General features: G+C 35.7%; 1 non-coding gene across 1 annotated transcript; it reads left to right on the forward strand.

Moving 5' to 3' along the window:
• Positions 1-10,990: 10,990 nt before the first annotated feature.
• On the forward strand, positions 10,991-11,097 carry LOC128041423 (small nucleolar RNA R71). Its single transcript, XR_008196445.1, has one exon. It is a non-coding gene; the product is annotated as a small nucleolar RNA R71 (small nucleolar RNA).
• Positions 11,098-17,335: the final 6,238 nt, after the last annotated feature.

Here is a 17,335-nt window from a genome sequence, read left to right on the forward strand (position 1 = left end):
TACTTAGAGGAAGTTCAACCGAGTGTTGAAATTTTAGTTTCACTGAAAATTGAATCTGTAAAATCCGACAAGGTAACTTCTGAACCAGCTAATTCTGATAAACTAATAACTCTGTTAGATGTAAAATTTTCACAGAAAATGAATCAACTAGTTCTAGTAAAGAAACCTCCACCACCCTACCCTCAAAGACTTCAGAAGCAAAAGCAGGAAATTCAATTCAAGAAGTTCCTAGACATAATCAAGCAACTTCATATCAACATTCCGTTGGTTGAAGCACTTGGACAAATGCCAAACTACGTCAAATTCATGAAGGATATCCTGTCTAAAATATGAACGCTTGGAGAGTTTGAGACGGTAGCCCTAATGAAGGAATGCAATACATATCTTCAAGACAAACTACCCCCAAAATTGAAGGATCCTGGATGTTTTGCCATACCTTGCAATATTGGAGCAACATATTGTGGTAAGGCACTATGTGTGAGTATCAACTTGATGCCGATGTCAATATTTAAGAAGTTGGTGATAGGTGAAGTTAGACCTACTATAGTTACACTTCAATTAGTAGATTGATCCTTAGCACATCCAAAAGGAAAAATCGAGGACGTATTGGTACGTGTAGACAAATTTATCTTTCCTACTAACTTTGTGATTCTAGACTTTGAAGCAGACAAAGAGGTGCCAATCATCTTAGGAAGACCATTCTTAGCAACTAGAAGAACCCTTATTGATGTGCAGAAGAGCGAGCTTACTATGCGTGTTCAGGATGATCAGGTAGCATTTAACCTTTTTAAGTCCATGCGATTTTCAGACACAATTGATGATTGTTCTGCAGTGTCTGATTTAGAAGATTTAATCATGGAGAAGGAACTCAATTATATTGAGAACCTATTGGAACAAATTTTAACATTAGATCCTCCAAACAATGAAGAGGAGGATGAATACTTAGCTTTGTTAGAAGCTAAACAAAGGGGATTTAATCTACAATCCCGCTTTGAATCTTTAGAGTTAGAAAAAAGGGATTATGCCCAACCAAAAGCATCAATCGAGGAGCCACCTAAATTAGAACTGAAGGTACTTCCCTCACATTTGAAATATGTTTATTTAGGTAACTCTTCTACTCTACCTGTGATTATTTTAGCAGAATTAACTACTGAGCAAGAAAAGAAACTCATCCTGGTGTTGAAACAATTCAAGAAGGCTATCGGATGGACCATAGCTAATATTCGCAGAATTAGTCCATCTGTATGCATACACAAGATTATCTTAGAAGATGGCAAAAAAGGGACGATTGATGGAACGAAGACTGAAACCCATCATGAAGGACGTAATCAAGAAAGAATCATCAAGTGGTTAAATGCAGGTATAACTTCCCCATCTCAGATAGTTCATGGGTAAGTCCGGTCCAGTGCGTGCCAAAGAAAGGAGGTATCACGGTCATTGAAAATGAGAATAATGAGTTGATACCGACTAGAACGGTTACGGGATGGAAAATTTACATCGATAACCGAATGCTGAACAAGGCAACTAGGAAAGATCACTTTTCTTTGCCATTTTTTGACCAAATGCTAGATAGACTCGCAGGGAGAGACTATTATTGTTTTCTCGATGGATACTCGGGGTATAATAAGATTATAGTAGCACCAGAAGATCAAAACAAAACAACATTCACCTGCCCGTATGGTACATTTGCATTTAGGTGCATGCCATTTAGTTTATGTAATGCACCTGCTACATTTCAAAGATGTATGATGTCTATTTTTACTGACATGATTGAGAAATATATGGAAGTTTTTATGGATGATTTTTTAGTATTCGAAGATACATTTGATGATTGCCTAGCCAACCTAGCCAAGGTACAAAGGCGATGCGAAGAAACAAACCTTCTACTTAATTGGGAAAAGTGTCATTTCATGGTACAAGAAGGTATTGTTCTAGTGCATCGGATAACAAGACATGGAATCGAGGTAGATAAAGCAAAGGTAGATGTTATTGAGAAACTCCCACTTCCAATATCTGTAAAGGGTGTTAGGAGCTTTTTGGGCCACACCGGGTTCTATCGAAGATTCATCAAGGACTTCTCCAAAGTTGCTAAACCCTTATGCAAATTATTAGAGAAGGAAACAGCGTTTAAATTTGATGAGGAGTGCTTAAGAGCTTTCAACGATTTGAAGAGTCAGTTAGTCTCGGCACCCATAATAGTCACACCAAACTGGGATTTGCCATTTGAAATGATGTATGACGCAAGTGACTTCGTGATCGGAGCTGTCATGGGTCAGCGAAGGAATAAAGTTTTTCATCCCATCTACTATGCGAGTCGGACTCTGACAGGAGTTCAACTAAATTACACGGTAACAGAAAAAGAGTTACTTGCTATTGTGTTTGCTTTTGACAAGTTTCGATCTTATCTTGTAGGTACCAAAGTGACTGTTTATACGGACCACTCGGCAATTAAGTATTACTTGCCAAGGAAGACGCTAAGCCGAGACTGATCCGATGGGTACTTCTACTTCAAGAGTTCGATCTAGAAATTCAAGATCGAAAGGGAGTGGAAAACCAAGTAGCAGACGACTTGTCCTGATTAGAGCCGCAAGAAGGGAACTCTCCTCTTATACCAATTCGAGAGACGTTTGCAGATGAACACATACTGAAGGTAAATCATGTCCATAATACCCCTTGGTTTGCTGATATTGCTAACTTTTTAGCTTTTGGTTTGATGCTGATTGATAAGACGTACCATTAAAAGAAAAAGTTTCTTCACGATGTGAAGTACAATTTCTGGGAAGAACCGTATTTATTTAAAAAGTGTGCAGATCAAATGATCAGGAGATGCGTGGCAGAAGAAGATGAAGTACATAAGATTTTATACCATTGTCACTCAGCGCCGAGTGGGGGACACTTCGGTGGTACATGTAATGTAGCCAAAGTATTGCAAGCTGAATTCTTTTGGCCAACACTATTCAAAGATGCATATGCTTACGTAAAGAGTTGTGATCAATGTCAAAGGGTCAGAAATGTCACCAACAGAAATGAGATGCCTCAAACAAACATCATTGAGGTAGAATTATTCAACATTTGGGGTATTGACTTTCTCGGTCCTTTCCCTCCGTCTTTTGGTCACAAGTACAAATTAGTAGTAGTAGACTATGTTCTAAGTGGGTTGAGGCAGAGGCATATCTGACACACGATGCTAAGGTTGTAATGAAGTTTATGCAGAAACATGTGTTCACAAGGTTTGGAATCCCAAGAGCCATCATCAGTGATGAAGGGTCCTATTTTGTGAACAAGTGGTTGAAATGGTTATTAGATAAACATGGAGTGAAACACAAGGTCGCTACAGCTTACCATCCGCAGACGAATGGGCAAGCTGAACTGGCAAACAAGGAGATCAAAGGCATACTTGAGAAGGTAGTTTGCCCGAACCAACGAGATTGATCCAAAAGAATGGATGATGCTTTATGGGCTTACAAGATAGCATACAAGACACCTTTAGGGATGTCACCCTATAGGTTAGTCTTTGGGAAAGCCTGCCATCTACCCTTGGAGTTAGAACACAAAGCTTACTGGGCTCTCCAGCGACTCAACTTGGATCTTAAAAGTGCCAAAGAGAAATGGATGCTTCAACTTAACGAGTTAGAAGAATTCTGAATGTCTTCATACGAGAATGCCAAATTACTTAAGGAGAGGCTCAAGAAATGGCTAGACAAGCACATTCGAGTTCGAGAATCTGAAGCAGGTCAGCAAATCTTGTTATTCAATTCCAAATTAAGGTTCTTTCCAGGTAAGTTAAAATCACGTTGGTCCGGTCCATTTATGATTCATCGAGTCTATCCATACAGAGTTGTTGAACTTCAAGGTAAGGGAGGTAATTTTCGAGTTAATGCACAACGCTTGAAACATTACTGGGGAGATAAAATTGAACAGAATCAAATCTCGTTCATTTTATCAGATATTTAATTTTTCTTGTTCTTCTGTTTGAATAAATGATTTAGGGTTTATTTTCGGATCAAGATGTTTAAATAAATTTTCTAAGAGATTGGAACTTAAGCGGACCGCCAGACCTCTCCAATCTTCCTTGGGAATTGATTTTAACATAATTTCCCAAGAAATTATTCCTAAATGACAAAATAAATTTTAGTTTTCAAATAAAAGAGTCAATTTTGATCCAAGTTTTATGTTGCAACTCAATTTTGAATTTTCATTAAGTCTAGGAACTTAATTGAATTATTTTTAAAATTTGGTTGCTCTTTTTGTAAATATTAAAATTAGATGCCTCTTTTGTAAATATTTTCAAAAAGCATATAGAATAAATGTTTTAGTTTGATAAAAAAAAGAAAAAGAAAAGATGATAATTATTAATATATAATTATATCCATTATAATATATATTAATTATTATCACTTTATTTAGAGTTAGGATTAGTTTTAATTTAATCATATTTTATTCGATAAGTTTTTATCTTAAAAAATTAATAGCAAATAATAATTTAATATGTATTACATTAATTATTAATTGTTATTTACTTTGAGTAGAATTAGAACTTAGAATTTTTAAGAATTCTACTCTAGCTTCTACTCCTTTCACTATAAATTCCACCCATCTATTCTTATTTTTTTTCATTCATACACCATTCCCTCCAAAAACACCAAAACCCTTAAGTGTCGAAACCTCTTAACAATTCCCTAGCCACAGCATCGCCCAGCTGATCGGTTAGCAGCACCCTGCGCGCGCCCACACCAAGCCTGCTCAACGATCCACATGCTGCTCACATCCATCCCCTGTTGCGCACTGCTGCCTTGCATACCCGAGCGACACATCACCCTTTCACCCATCCTTAGCCAAAAACCTCAACTTTTTTTAATTTGCCATCTTTTGATTCAAAATTATTTTTCTTAAGAGCTCTTAATTTTTACAAAAAAGGTGGTAAGACTAATTTTTCTCATAATTTTTAATTTAATTATATAATTTTTAATTTATTGAATTATTAATATTTTATATTAATTAAATTTTTGAGAAAATAATTGTTACCATCTTATGATCAGGTTAATCATGCCTCGCAAGAGAACTCGTGCATCTGCCCAAATTGACAAATCACAAAACAAGTTCCACTGTGAAGAAGCCAAAGCAAGATACGAGAGTATCTTCAAGAATCAATAGAAGCATCCAGAGAAAGGTTTCACATTGAAAGAAAGCAACTATATTGGTTTTATGGCGCGTATTTGTCAGGTTGCTGAAACTCTCAATTGGGAGTTGTTTTGTGAGAAGAGACCTAGTGTGGATGAGGAGTTAGTACGCGAATTCTATGCGAATTTAACCTCAAGCAAGTTGACGGAAGTTCCAGTCGCAGAATCAAGGTACCAATAACTTCAAACGTTATTAATGAGTTCTTTGAATTGCCTGATTTCAAAAACGACGAATATTCCTCCTTGATGAGCAATATAGAGTCTGAAAATTTGCAAGAAATTCTCGAGGAACTTACAGTTCCAGGTTTTAAGTGGACTATGCCAAAGCAAGGAATCCACACTTGTCGAAGAGAATATTTGACACCACTCGCAAAGGTATGGTTCTACTTCATCCGATTTAGCCTTATGCCTAGCTCACATGGGACTACAATCTCATTAGAGCGAATAGTCTTATTATACTCGATTTTAACTGGGAAGACCATTGATGTGGGAAAAATCATCTTGAGGGAAATGTAGAATTGTGACGTTAGACGTTCACATTCTGGCCCAGCTTACTTTCCCTTTACGATAACAATTCTGTGATTGAAAGCTAAAATTCTTGCAAATGTAAAGAATACAGGAAATAGCCAAGGCACAATCACAGATTGAGACCTCTATCGAATAGCTGGAGACTTTGTTCTACAGCAACGAGTTGAAGAAAGTGATGATCCCGAAAAGAAGAAGAAGAAGATCCTACAGAAATCGAGCCAGTGCAATCGGCTAAAGTCCCTGGTAAGGTGGAACCAATGGAACCAGAAGATGAACCTGATAACGAGACTTCAATGTTCAGAGCTCAACCGTCTCGCCTAAATCTTTGAGATGAGCTATCAAAGTTGATGGACATAATGCAGCATATGCAGTGGCAGTAAAAAGCTTACTGGAAATACTCAAAAATAAGGGATGATTCGATGAGAAGTGCTCTTACGAAAATTTACAGTGACCCATTTATTTTTGTGCCTGAGTTTCCAGATTACATATTTGAACCATGGAACCTATTATCGAAAAAGGAGCGAAGTGATTCATGCAAAGACAATAATGATTGAGCAAAAGATGTGTCGTATTCGGAAGGATCTACAAATAAATAAACGGGGGATCTCGACTTTATTTTATTTATGTTCTTAGGTTATTTTAGGATAAAGTTAATAAGGAATTTTTGCATAATAAAACAAGAGATGGAAATCATTAATAAAATTGAACAAGTCGCGAAGTATAAAGTGTGGCAATAGATATATACACATCCAGGATTAGATTTGGAAATAGCTTGGTACTTAAGCAGTCAAATTGACTTACCTCCTTTTTTCTAGAATCTTACCTGGTGTATAGTATCTATTCAAAGACGAACCAAAGCTTGAAGCTTTTCCTATGGTGGTTCGGTGAAGAACAAAACAAATTGGGGAAGAAAACTATCATTTTTTCTTTATTTTATTAACCTTTATTTATTTTATTAATAAAATAACATATAAAACTTTAGAATTAAAAGAAATTAAAGCATCCAACCATCCCATTCTCTTTAGGATGGCTAATTTACACAATAAAGCCACCTAATTATAATTCTTTACTCAATTAACACCTTTAAACTAATAGCAATTGACTTTTTCGACTTTTACGATTTAGGGCAAAGCTAATATGTAAGCTATAGTGTCGATTCTTTCAACAGCCTCATATAGCTTGATAAATCTCAAACTCAGCTTCCCTTTTTAGCCAAAACGTAGTACTTTCTTCCACGAAGAAACTTTTAGAAATACTAAATCGCCAACAACATATTCTATATCTTTTCTTTTCAGGTTCGCGTTTGATTTTTGGCAATGAGATGCAACTTTCAAACAATTTCGAATAATTGGAACTTTGTATTCAGTTTCTCGGATCAAATCAACTCCCACAATTTTGGATTCACTCAATTCCAACCAATACAATGGTGTTTTTCACTTTCTTCCATAAAGAGCTTCAAACAGTTTCATTTTTATACTAGATTGATAGCTGTTATTATAATCGAATTCAACTAACGGTAGATACTTTTCCCAGCTACCTTCAAACTCGAGTATACAACACCTAATCATATCTTCCAAAATCTGTGTCACTCGTTCTAATTATCTGTCCATCTGAGGATGAAATGCTGTGCTAAAATTGAGTTTAGTGCCTAAAGCCTCGTGAAGTTTGCTCCAAAATCTCAATGTAAATCTGGGATCACGATCATAAATAATAGATATCAAAACTCCGTGCAATCTCACAATCTCAGACATATATAATTTCGCTAATCTCTCAAGTGAAAAATCTATTTTGGCTAGAATAAAGTGTGGCGATTTAGTCAGTCTGTCAACAACCACCCAGATCGAATCTTTATTTTTTAGAGTTACAGGTAAACCAGATATGAAATCCATCATGACACGCTCTAAGTTCCACTCCAAAATCATAATAGGTTGTAGTAAACTTGACGATACCTGATGCTCTACTTTTACCTGTTGACAAATTAAACATTTAGCTACGAACTCACTAATTTCACATTTCATACCCGACCACTAGTAAATTTGTTTCAAATCATAGTACATCTTCGTGCTACTAGGATGAATAGAATACGTACTGCTCTGTGCTTCAGATAGAAATTTCTTTTCAAACCTAAATCATTCGGAACACAAATCCTATCATGATAATGTAACATACCATCATCATCAATATTGTACTCAGAACTCAAATTATTCAGAACCAGTTGTCGCTTCAATTTCAACTTCGGATCATCATTTTGTAAGTCCTGAATTTATTGTAGAAACAGGGGTTTAGTTCTCAACTCAACCAGTACAGAACCATCTTTATTCAAAGTTAAATGAGCATTTAACGCTTGAAGTACAAACAATGACAAATTTCGACTGAGTGCATCTGCAACCACATTAGCCTTTCCTAGATGATAATCAATAACCAAATCATAATATTTCAGTAGCTCTAACCAACGTCTCTGTCTCAAATTTAGTTCTTTCCGAGTCATCAAATACTTTAAATAATGTCACCAAACACGTGACATTTCTCACCGTATAAATAATGTCACCAAATCTTCAAACCGAATACAATCATGGCCAGCTCGAGATCATGAGTAAGATAATTCCTTTCATGTGGCTTTAACTGCCGAAAAGTATAAGCTACAACTTTCCCTGCCTGCATCAGCACACAACCCAAACTGTTAAGAGACGCATCACTATAAACAACATATGCTACCCCAGACTCAGGTTGAGTCAACATTGGAGCTTCTGTCAACATGTTTTTCAGCTGATCAAAACTTTGTTGGCACTTATCGGACCAAACAAACTCGACATTTTTCTATAGTAGTCTGGTCATCGGTGAAGCAATAATAGAAATTTTTAACAAAACAACGGTAGTAACCTGCTAAACCTAGGAAACTTTGTAATTCAAAAACATTCTTTGGAGTTTTCCAATTCGTCACAGTAGAAACATTACTCGACTCAACTCAAATCCCGTCAAATAATACTATGTGACCCAAAAATCCAACCTCGCGAAGCCAGAATTCACATTTACTAAACTTTGCATATAATTGTATTTCTTTCAAATTCTGTAATACGATTTGTAAGTATTGGGTATGCTTGAATTCTGTCTTGGAATAAATCAATAAATCATCGATAAACACAACCACAAATCTATCCAGATAAGGATAAAAGACCTGATTCATTAAATCCATAAAAGCAACAAGGGCATTAGTCAAACCAAATGGCATTACCAAAAACTTATAATGACCGTAACGAGTTTTGAAAGCAGTCTTTGACACATCATAGTCTTTAACCCACAACTAATAATACCCAGATCTGAGATCTATCTTCAAGAACACTGTGGCACCTTTTAATTGGTCAAAACAATTGTCGATACATGGCAAGGGGTATTTATTTTTTATCGTGACTTTGTTCAACTATTTGTAGTCTATACACAATCTCAAAAAGCCGTCTTTCTTTTTCACAAACAACATAGGTGCACCGCAAGGAGATACACTCAGTTGAATAAACCCTCTGTCTAACAACTCTTGCAACTCTGCTTTCAACTCTTTTAATTCAGCTGGAGCTATGCGATACAGTGATATCGATATCGATGCAATTCTCTCATTCTATAGAAACTAAGGTTTTTAGCTCCTCCATTACTGAACATTCCCCCATCAGATTAGGAAATTTTATAGCTTTAAGAACATTAAACATTACCGATCATCGTAAACTCTCGTAATGAGTTCTCCTTTTTGCACATCAATCAGTGTTCTTACCATGGCTAGGAAAGGTTTCCCTAAGATGATCGGCACTTATCTGCTTCAAAATCTAAGACAATGAAATCAGCAGGAAAAATGAATTTATCGACTCTTACCAAAACATTCTCGATCTTTCCTTTGAGGTATGTTAAAGATTAATCTACTAGTTGAAGTGTCATAGTAGTGGGTCTTACTTCGCCTATTCCTATCAGTTTGAAAATAGACTTGGGCATCAACTTGATACTCACTCCTAAGTCACAGAAAACTTTACTACAGTAAGATTCTCCAATATTACACGGTATAGTAAAGCTTCCAGGGTCTTTCAAATTCAGAGGAAGCTGGTTCTATAAGAATGTACTACACTAATTAGTTAAAGCGACAGTCTCATATTCACTAAATCTTTTCTTCTTAGACAGGAAGTCTTTCATGAACTTCACATAATTGGGCATTTTCTCTAAAGCCTCCACCAATGGGATGTTGATGTGAAGTTGCTTTAGAACATCCAAAAATTTCTTGAATTGCACCTCCTGTTTCTGCTTATTTGGCTAGAACTTTTGAGGATATGGAGGTGATAGAACTTTGGGTTGGATTAGACAACTTCTCTAAGGAGATAAATCTACATCTAAAGAAGATGTTAGTTTTTTCAAAATTCACTAGTTTAGGTTTTACCTTATTAGACTTTGTAAGTTCTGGTTCAGCTGGTGTAGGAATTTCAACTGTTAGTTGACTTCCCTCATTTTCAATGGGTTCATCTTCATTCACAACCTCCTTCAGTTCCAAAGTCTTACCACTTTGTAAGGCAACTACTTTGCAATGTTCCTTACCGAAATTTCTTTGATTTTCTATATCACTTGATAAGGCTCCTTGCGGTTGGTTACGAAGCTCTGTAGCTAACTGGCCTATTTGGTTCTCCAAATTTTTTAGTGTTGCTGCATGGATTTGGATTAAAACATCATTCTTTGCCATGTACGCCTTTAACAAGTTCTCATAATTGTTGGATGACTCAACTTCTTGTGGTTTTGGACCTTATTGATTGAATCCTTGGGATTGGTTGGGTTTATACTGCATGTAACTGTTGTTTAGTTCATTTTCTTGGTTACTCCAAGAAAAATTTGGATAGTTTCGCTATGAAGGATTGTAGAAGTTGGACTGTGGTTTGTGTCCACTTCTATTTTAGTGTTAATTCCCTACATAATAAACTGACTTGGGATTTGATGAAAAATTCTCAAAAGAATAACCATCCCCACAATATATGCAAAAAAATAATATCAAATCATTAACAATAAACTATTTCAACATTGAAGATACCTCAGCTGAGAGTGATATATGTGCATCCACTTCGTGCACTCTGACTACTCGTCTTCCTGAAGTTGCTCAATTTGTTGGCCATTAATAGTTGTTACTAGCGATCCTCTCATTGATCTCGTAAGCCTCATTATAAGACTTAGACAAAATCGCACCATTCACAGAAGCATCTACCATCAACCTTGTGTGTGGATTAAGACCATTATAAAATGTCTCCAACTGGATGCAGTGTGGAATCCCATGATGAGGGCACTTACGAAGTAATTCTTTGAATCTCTCCCATGCCTCGTACAAAGATTCATCATCCAATTGTTGAGAAGTGGTTATTTCATTTCGTAACATAACATTTTTGCTATGTGGGAAATACTTAACTGAAAATCTTTCTACTAATTCTTGCCATGTAGATATTGAACTTAGTGGCAACAAATTAAGCCATGCTTGTGTTTGATCTTACAACGAGTATGGAAACAACTTCAAGCTTAATGAGTCTTCAGTCACACCGGCTATCTTAAACGAATCGTTCACCTCCATGAATTATTGAAGGTGAAGTTGAGGATTTTTCATGGGCAATCCACTAAACACACCCACCGTTTGGAGAATTTGAAACATTACTAGTTTCAATTCAAATTACGATGCCTCAATCTCCAGTCTCCTAATTCTCGAATTTAATTCATTGAAGAATGGCACAGCGTACTGTCTTATGGCACGATCTCTATCATCAACAATAAGGATTAGATTGTGCACATGATTGGCTCCATTTCCTTGTCCATCATTTTGATTTCCAAGGTCCATCTCGGCTTGTCTTTGAGCTTACCTTTCACGTCTTCTTTGTTTAAATGTTTGCTTGATCTCAGGGTCTATAGGTAATAAATCGATAATTCGATCTATGCTCCTAAACACCTAAAAAATAAATCACAAAAAATAAAGAATAAAGAATAATTTGTAAGGTTAGAAGTTAGATAAAAATGAAATAACAACCAAATTGAAAAGAATAATTTCACAAAAATGATTAAGGCAACAGTCCCCGAAAACAACGCCAAAAATTTGTAATGCTTGGTTTGTGTAAGTGTACACAGTCGTTATCAAGTAATAAGTAAGTAAAAGAGTTATCGTCTCCACAGGGGTTGTGTATGTTAATCAATATATTGCAAAATTAAAGTTAATAATTTGATGATAAAAATACAATATCTTGAGTGATGGGTGATTAACTAAATTACATTATCTAGATGCAAGATTAATCCCTAATGCAATTTAAACTAAATGCGAAGTATGAAATGAAATGTATGAATGAATTTAGCGAAAGCACAAACTTAAATAATCAATAACATGAATAGGCTAGGATAATTACGTCATTCAACTTAGCTTATTTTTATCATGCTTCACAATGTTCAAAAATTATTCCATAGCAACTCGATCTTTCATGAGTTTGGAAACCAAATTAAGTCCTTTCAAAATCTTTTACTTAGCAAAATATGCATTTTAGTGATCATACTAAACTAATGGTTTCTTAGGATTCATGTAAAGTAACATGGACGGTTTAGGTTTGAAACAATTTAATCACATAAACCAAAAAAACTATGCAAGATAATAGAGCTCGTTAAAGTTATTATGAACCTTTAATTTAATTTAGTGAGGTTAGCATCTAAATTAAGAATGCACATTTCAATTATTGTGTCTACTAGCCATCGTCTGGTTTGGATCTCTCAACTAATTCTAATGCATCCAATCACGTATGAATGAAATACATACTTGAGTTTCATTGAAAACATGATCGATTAAGGCACAAACACTATAGACATTATTTAAACAAACTTCATTAAATAAATGCAATCATCCTAGCTAAACAAAATTCAGCTACCATTGTTGATGACAAGATAAAAAAGTACATTGTAAACATGATTAAAATAAAAATAACAAAGTAAAGGAAGAATAAACTTTATCGAATTAGTAGTCTCGTAAACTCTGATTGAAGATGTTTTCCTCCAGTCCTTGCGTTGCTCCTTTTCTAATGGCTCATCAAGGTGGTCGACCAAGAGATAATCTTATCAAGGTTTTTGGCTAAGAAATAAATTATGAGATGCCATCGTCGTAATGAAGAGAGGAAATAAGAGAATGGAATAATGTTATGAAATGAGATATGTGGAGAATGAGGGATGTAAGGATAAGGGATGATTGAAATGGAGAATGAGTGGGGATATTTATACTTGAAGTAGATGGTAGAGTTTACTAAAAATAGAGATTGGAATCCCTCTATTTTCTCTATTGCTTGGCCGGGCACATTTTGTTGAAGAAGGTGGATGATGGTTCATTTATTTAAGTATAGAATCATGTTAAATTTAAGCATGGGTTGGATGGTTTCAAGGACTATCTTTGTGTGTTGATTTCCAATGAATCTCCAAATGTGGGGACCTCTAGTAAATATCCCAAAACAGATTTTTGGGTAGCCAACATGCTTGTGCCAAATTTGGGCTTAACTCCCCCTTGTTGGACTGTTCTGTGACCCATTAAATAATCAGACTTGTCCACCATGTAGCATCATTTTAACTAGGTCAAAATAACACCTTGTTGACCCATTTAGCATGGTTTTGTTGTCCAACATAGAAAATAGATAGCTCATGTTCATGAAACTTTATAATAAGCTCTTTATTAAATCAACTTCATGGTCCCATTGCACAATTAAATATAACACATTAATAAATAACATGAAATAATTTTATTTATGCATAAAATTCATGTAATAAAGCACAAGTTTTCATATTTTATAAATTCATGTCCATTACTGAGGATTAAGACAAAATTCACTAAATTAATTAACAAATACTCAGGATTAGTTTATTTTTAAGTAAAAAGGTGCTAAAAGCTACTAGAAAAAACCTAAATAAATTAGAGTTTACATCGAGTGACATACATTAATTGATCGAAATTAGTAACCACATATGAGGAGCGAAACAGATTGTGCTAGATTTTGAGAGATGTAAATTTCAGAATATCATGAGAGGGGGCAATCAAGTTGCTCACTTGTTGGACAAAGAGAGGTTTCGCTAGAAATGAGAAGTTTAGTGGGTGGAGGATGGCTTGATGGTGATTTAGGGACTGGAGGAGAATGAGGGACAGTCCACTTTTCAAGTTAATTGAGGTCTATCAATACAGTGACAAAGGAGCTAAAAGATTCAGTTATAGCTAGCAGGGTCAGATTGCTTCAGATCGGAGCGATTCAATGCCAGTTTTGGGTATCAGAAGTGGTTTATGGCATTTAGTGTGGGTTGTGAGGGGAAAGAAAGGTTTTTTAGTTCTTGTTTATTTAAATGATTAAGGGTCACGATTATTTTTGTTGTCTAACAACTTTTTAGTAATAAATGCATGTCAATTTACAGTAAAAAAGTAGTTTATAAGTTTTTCGGGTTAAAAAATTAAGAGTTATTTAATTCCAAGTCCTGTTTTTTCCCCATTTAAGTTCTTCACTCTACCTATAGCGTCACGTAGAACTATTTTGTGGATCACATGTCATCTTGTTTATAAAAAATATTGGCATATTGTTGATGATGAGGTTAGTAAATTCTGCTGAGACATACTGAATGATGGGTTGCCTATGTCTAATATAAATGACACCAACATTGTACTTATACCAAAGCAGGTTAGCCCTTGTAATATGACTTATTTTCGGCTAATTAGCTTATGTAATGTTCTATTTAAAATTATTTCTAAAACCATTGTAAATAGACTGCAACTGATTATGCCCCATTGTATAAATGAGGCACGGAGTGCTTTTATGCCAGGAAGGTTTATAGCAGATAATGTTGTGGTGGCTTTTGAGCTGCTGCACTCTTTCGAGAAGAGTGGTGGTCGAGGGAGCTAATTTGTACTGAAGCTTGACATGAGCAAGACTTATGATCATGTTGAATGACACTTGGTAGAGGAGATTATTTGAAGATAGGTTTTGCAGTAGAATGAGTCATTTCCTTTTTTTTCTTTTTTGTTGTGAGGGTTTATCGTTATTACTGCGATTTGCGCGTCGAGACGGTTTGGTGAAAGGGGTCAAAACATCTTGATCAGGGTCGATGGTGTCCCATTTTTTTTTTTTTGATGATAGCTTGATTTTTGAGAGGCAACATCAGTCGGGGTGGAGAATATGAATAAATTTTGAAAGAGTATGAGGAACATTCGGGGCAAATGGTGAATTTTAATAAATCCCTTATTTGCTTTAGATCAAACGTTGATGAGGAAACTCGTAAGATGATGGTAGGGACATTACGGCTACAAAGCTTGGTGGATCTAGAGAAATATTTGGAGATACTAATTATAGTAGGACGAAACAAGAAGATGGTCTTTCAAAGTACAAAATATCGGATTAGAGAAAGGATTATTGGTTGGTGTAACCGATGTTTATCACTAGGTGGGGAAACGATTTTTATTAAGTCAATTTGCAGGCTATTCCTACATATATAATGTCATGTTTTTAATTATCGAGCTCGTTTTGCAATGAATTTGAATTGATTATGTGCAGATATTGGTGGCAGAAATCTCAATCGCAGCGTGGTATTCATTGGTGTTCTTAGGGGGACCTCTATGAATTAAAAGAGGTGAGGGGCATGGGATTGCACAATCTAGAAAAATTTAACATATCGCTTTTGGCCAAGCAAGGATAGCAATTAGTGTGTAAACTGTATTCGTTGGTGGCACAAGTACTACAAGCAAAATACTATGAGAATAATGATTTCTTAGAATATGAGTTAATGAGTCAACCTTCAATAGTATGGAGGAGCATATGGGCTGTGAAGGGACTTCTGATGAAAGGATGTAGTTGATTAGTCCGTGATAGAAGTTAAATTTTAGTGTAGGATATACCTTGGCTGCCAAACGATAGACCCTACAAAGTGAGTTCACCCCGGGTTAATAGAATAGTAAAGGTGGCAGATTTAATTGATGAACAGAGTCAGACATGGAAGCAAGATATGGTGCTATCAATGTTTGATTACCAGAAGGAAAGGAGAATCCTCAGTATACAACTGGTGCTACCAGGAGTTACGAACGGATTGATATGGTGTTCGGAAAGCTCTAGTGAGTACACAGTACAAAGTGGGTACAAGATCTTGCTTAAGGGATTTCCCGATACTGAGAAGGATAATTATAGTTCAATCCATCAAGAAACTAAGAGTATATATAGACAATTATGGCAGATCAAATGACTAGAAAAATGAAAATTATAGTATAGAAATTTATAAATAATTTTGTGCCTACGAATTCCAATATGTATCAAAGAAGAATATAGACGAATGCAATTTGCCCCAGTTATGGTGAGGACTCTAAAACCACTATACATGTAAGCTGTGATTGTCCACTTGTTCTGTAGGTTTGGTAGGAACTTGGAATTAATTGGAGGGTGAATCAAATAGAGGACTCTATGGCTAATTAGGTTCAACGGTTATTTTCTAGGAGTAGTACCCAGCAAAAATTAATAGTCATAATTGCAATCTGGGCAATTTGGCTTTCGAGAAATAAACTACTACATGAAGGAAAACAACAATCTGAGACTGAAATTGCTACCTTCATTTTGGGGTACGCCCCTAAGTTAGAACTGTTGATTGGGGAATGAATTGAATAAGCGACAGAAGAGATGGTGGTGTGGCGGTCTCCCTCCGAGCATTTTGATGCAAGTTTCTACAAAGAGTTGGAGGCAGCGAGTACGTCAATTATCATTAGCAATAACACTAGTCTAATAATGGGAATAGCTTGCCTATGGAATAGATATGTATCGAATGTGTTGGTAGCAGAGGCATTGGTTGGTACCTAGGCTCTTAGATTCACACAGAAGTTGGGATTTTAGGCAGTGGAGGTTGAGGGGGATTCTTTGGTGGTTATAATGAAGCTCCGAGCGACATGCATTGATTGATCAAAATTAGTAACCACATATGCGGAGCGAGGGGTAATCGGGTTGCTCACTTGTTTGCCAAAGAGGGGTTTCACTAGAAATGTGATGTTTAGTGGGTGGAGGATGGCTTGACAATGATTTAGGGACTAGTGGAGGAGGAGGGACAATCCACTCTTCAAGTCAATTGAGGTCCATCAATATGGTGACAGAGGAGACTAAAAGATTCGATTATAGCTAACAGGGTTAGATTGCTTCAGATTGGAGCGATTCAATGCCGGTTTTGGGTATCAAAAGCGGTATATGGCATTTGGTGTGGGTTGTGAGGGGAAAGAAAGGTTGTTTAATTCTTGTTTATTTAGATGATCGAGGGTCACGATTATTTTTGTTGTCTAACAACTTTTTAGTAATAAATGCATGCCAATTTACAATAAAAAAAATATTTATAAGTTTTTCTGGTTAAAAAAATTAAGAGTTATTTAATTCCAAGTCCCTCTTTTTTCACCATTTAAGTTCTTCACTCTACCTATAACGTCGCGTGGAACTATTTTTGTTGATCACAAGTCATCTTGTTTTAGAAGTTAATACTATTAAACCAAGGTACCATAATGATAGACAAGATAAAAGTTCAGGTATCAAATTGGATAAATTAAAAATAGAGATACCACATTGAAAGGTTTGTTAAAGTAGAAGGATAAATTCTGACATTATCCC

Source organism: Gossypium raimondii, chromosome 5, assembly GCF_025698545.1.
Source record: "Gossypium raimondii isolate GPD5lz chromosome 5, ASM2569854v1, whole genome shotgun sequence".
Lineage (NCBI taxonomy): Eukaryota > Viridiplantae > Streptophyta > Magnoliopsida > Malvales > Malvaceae > Gossypium > Gossypium raimondii.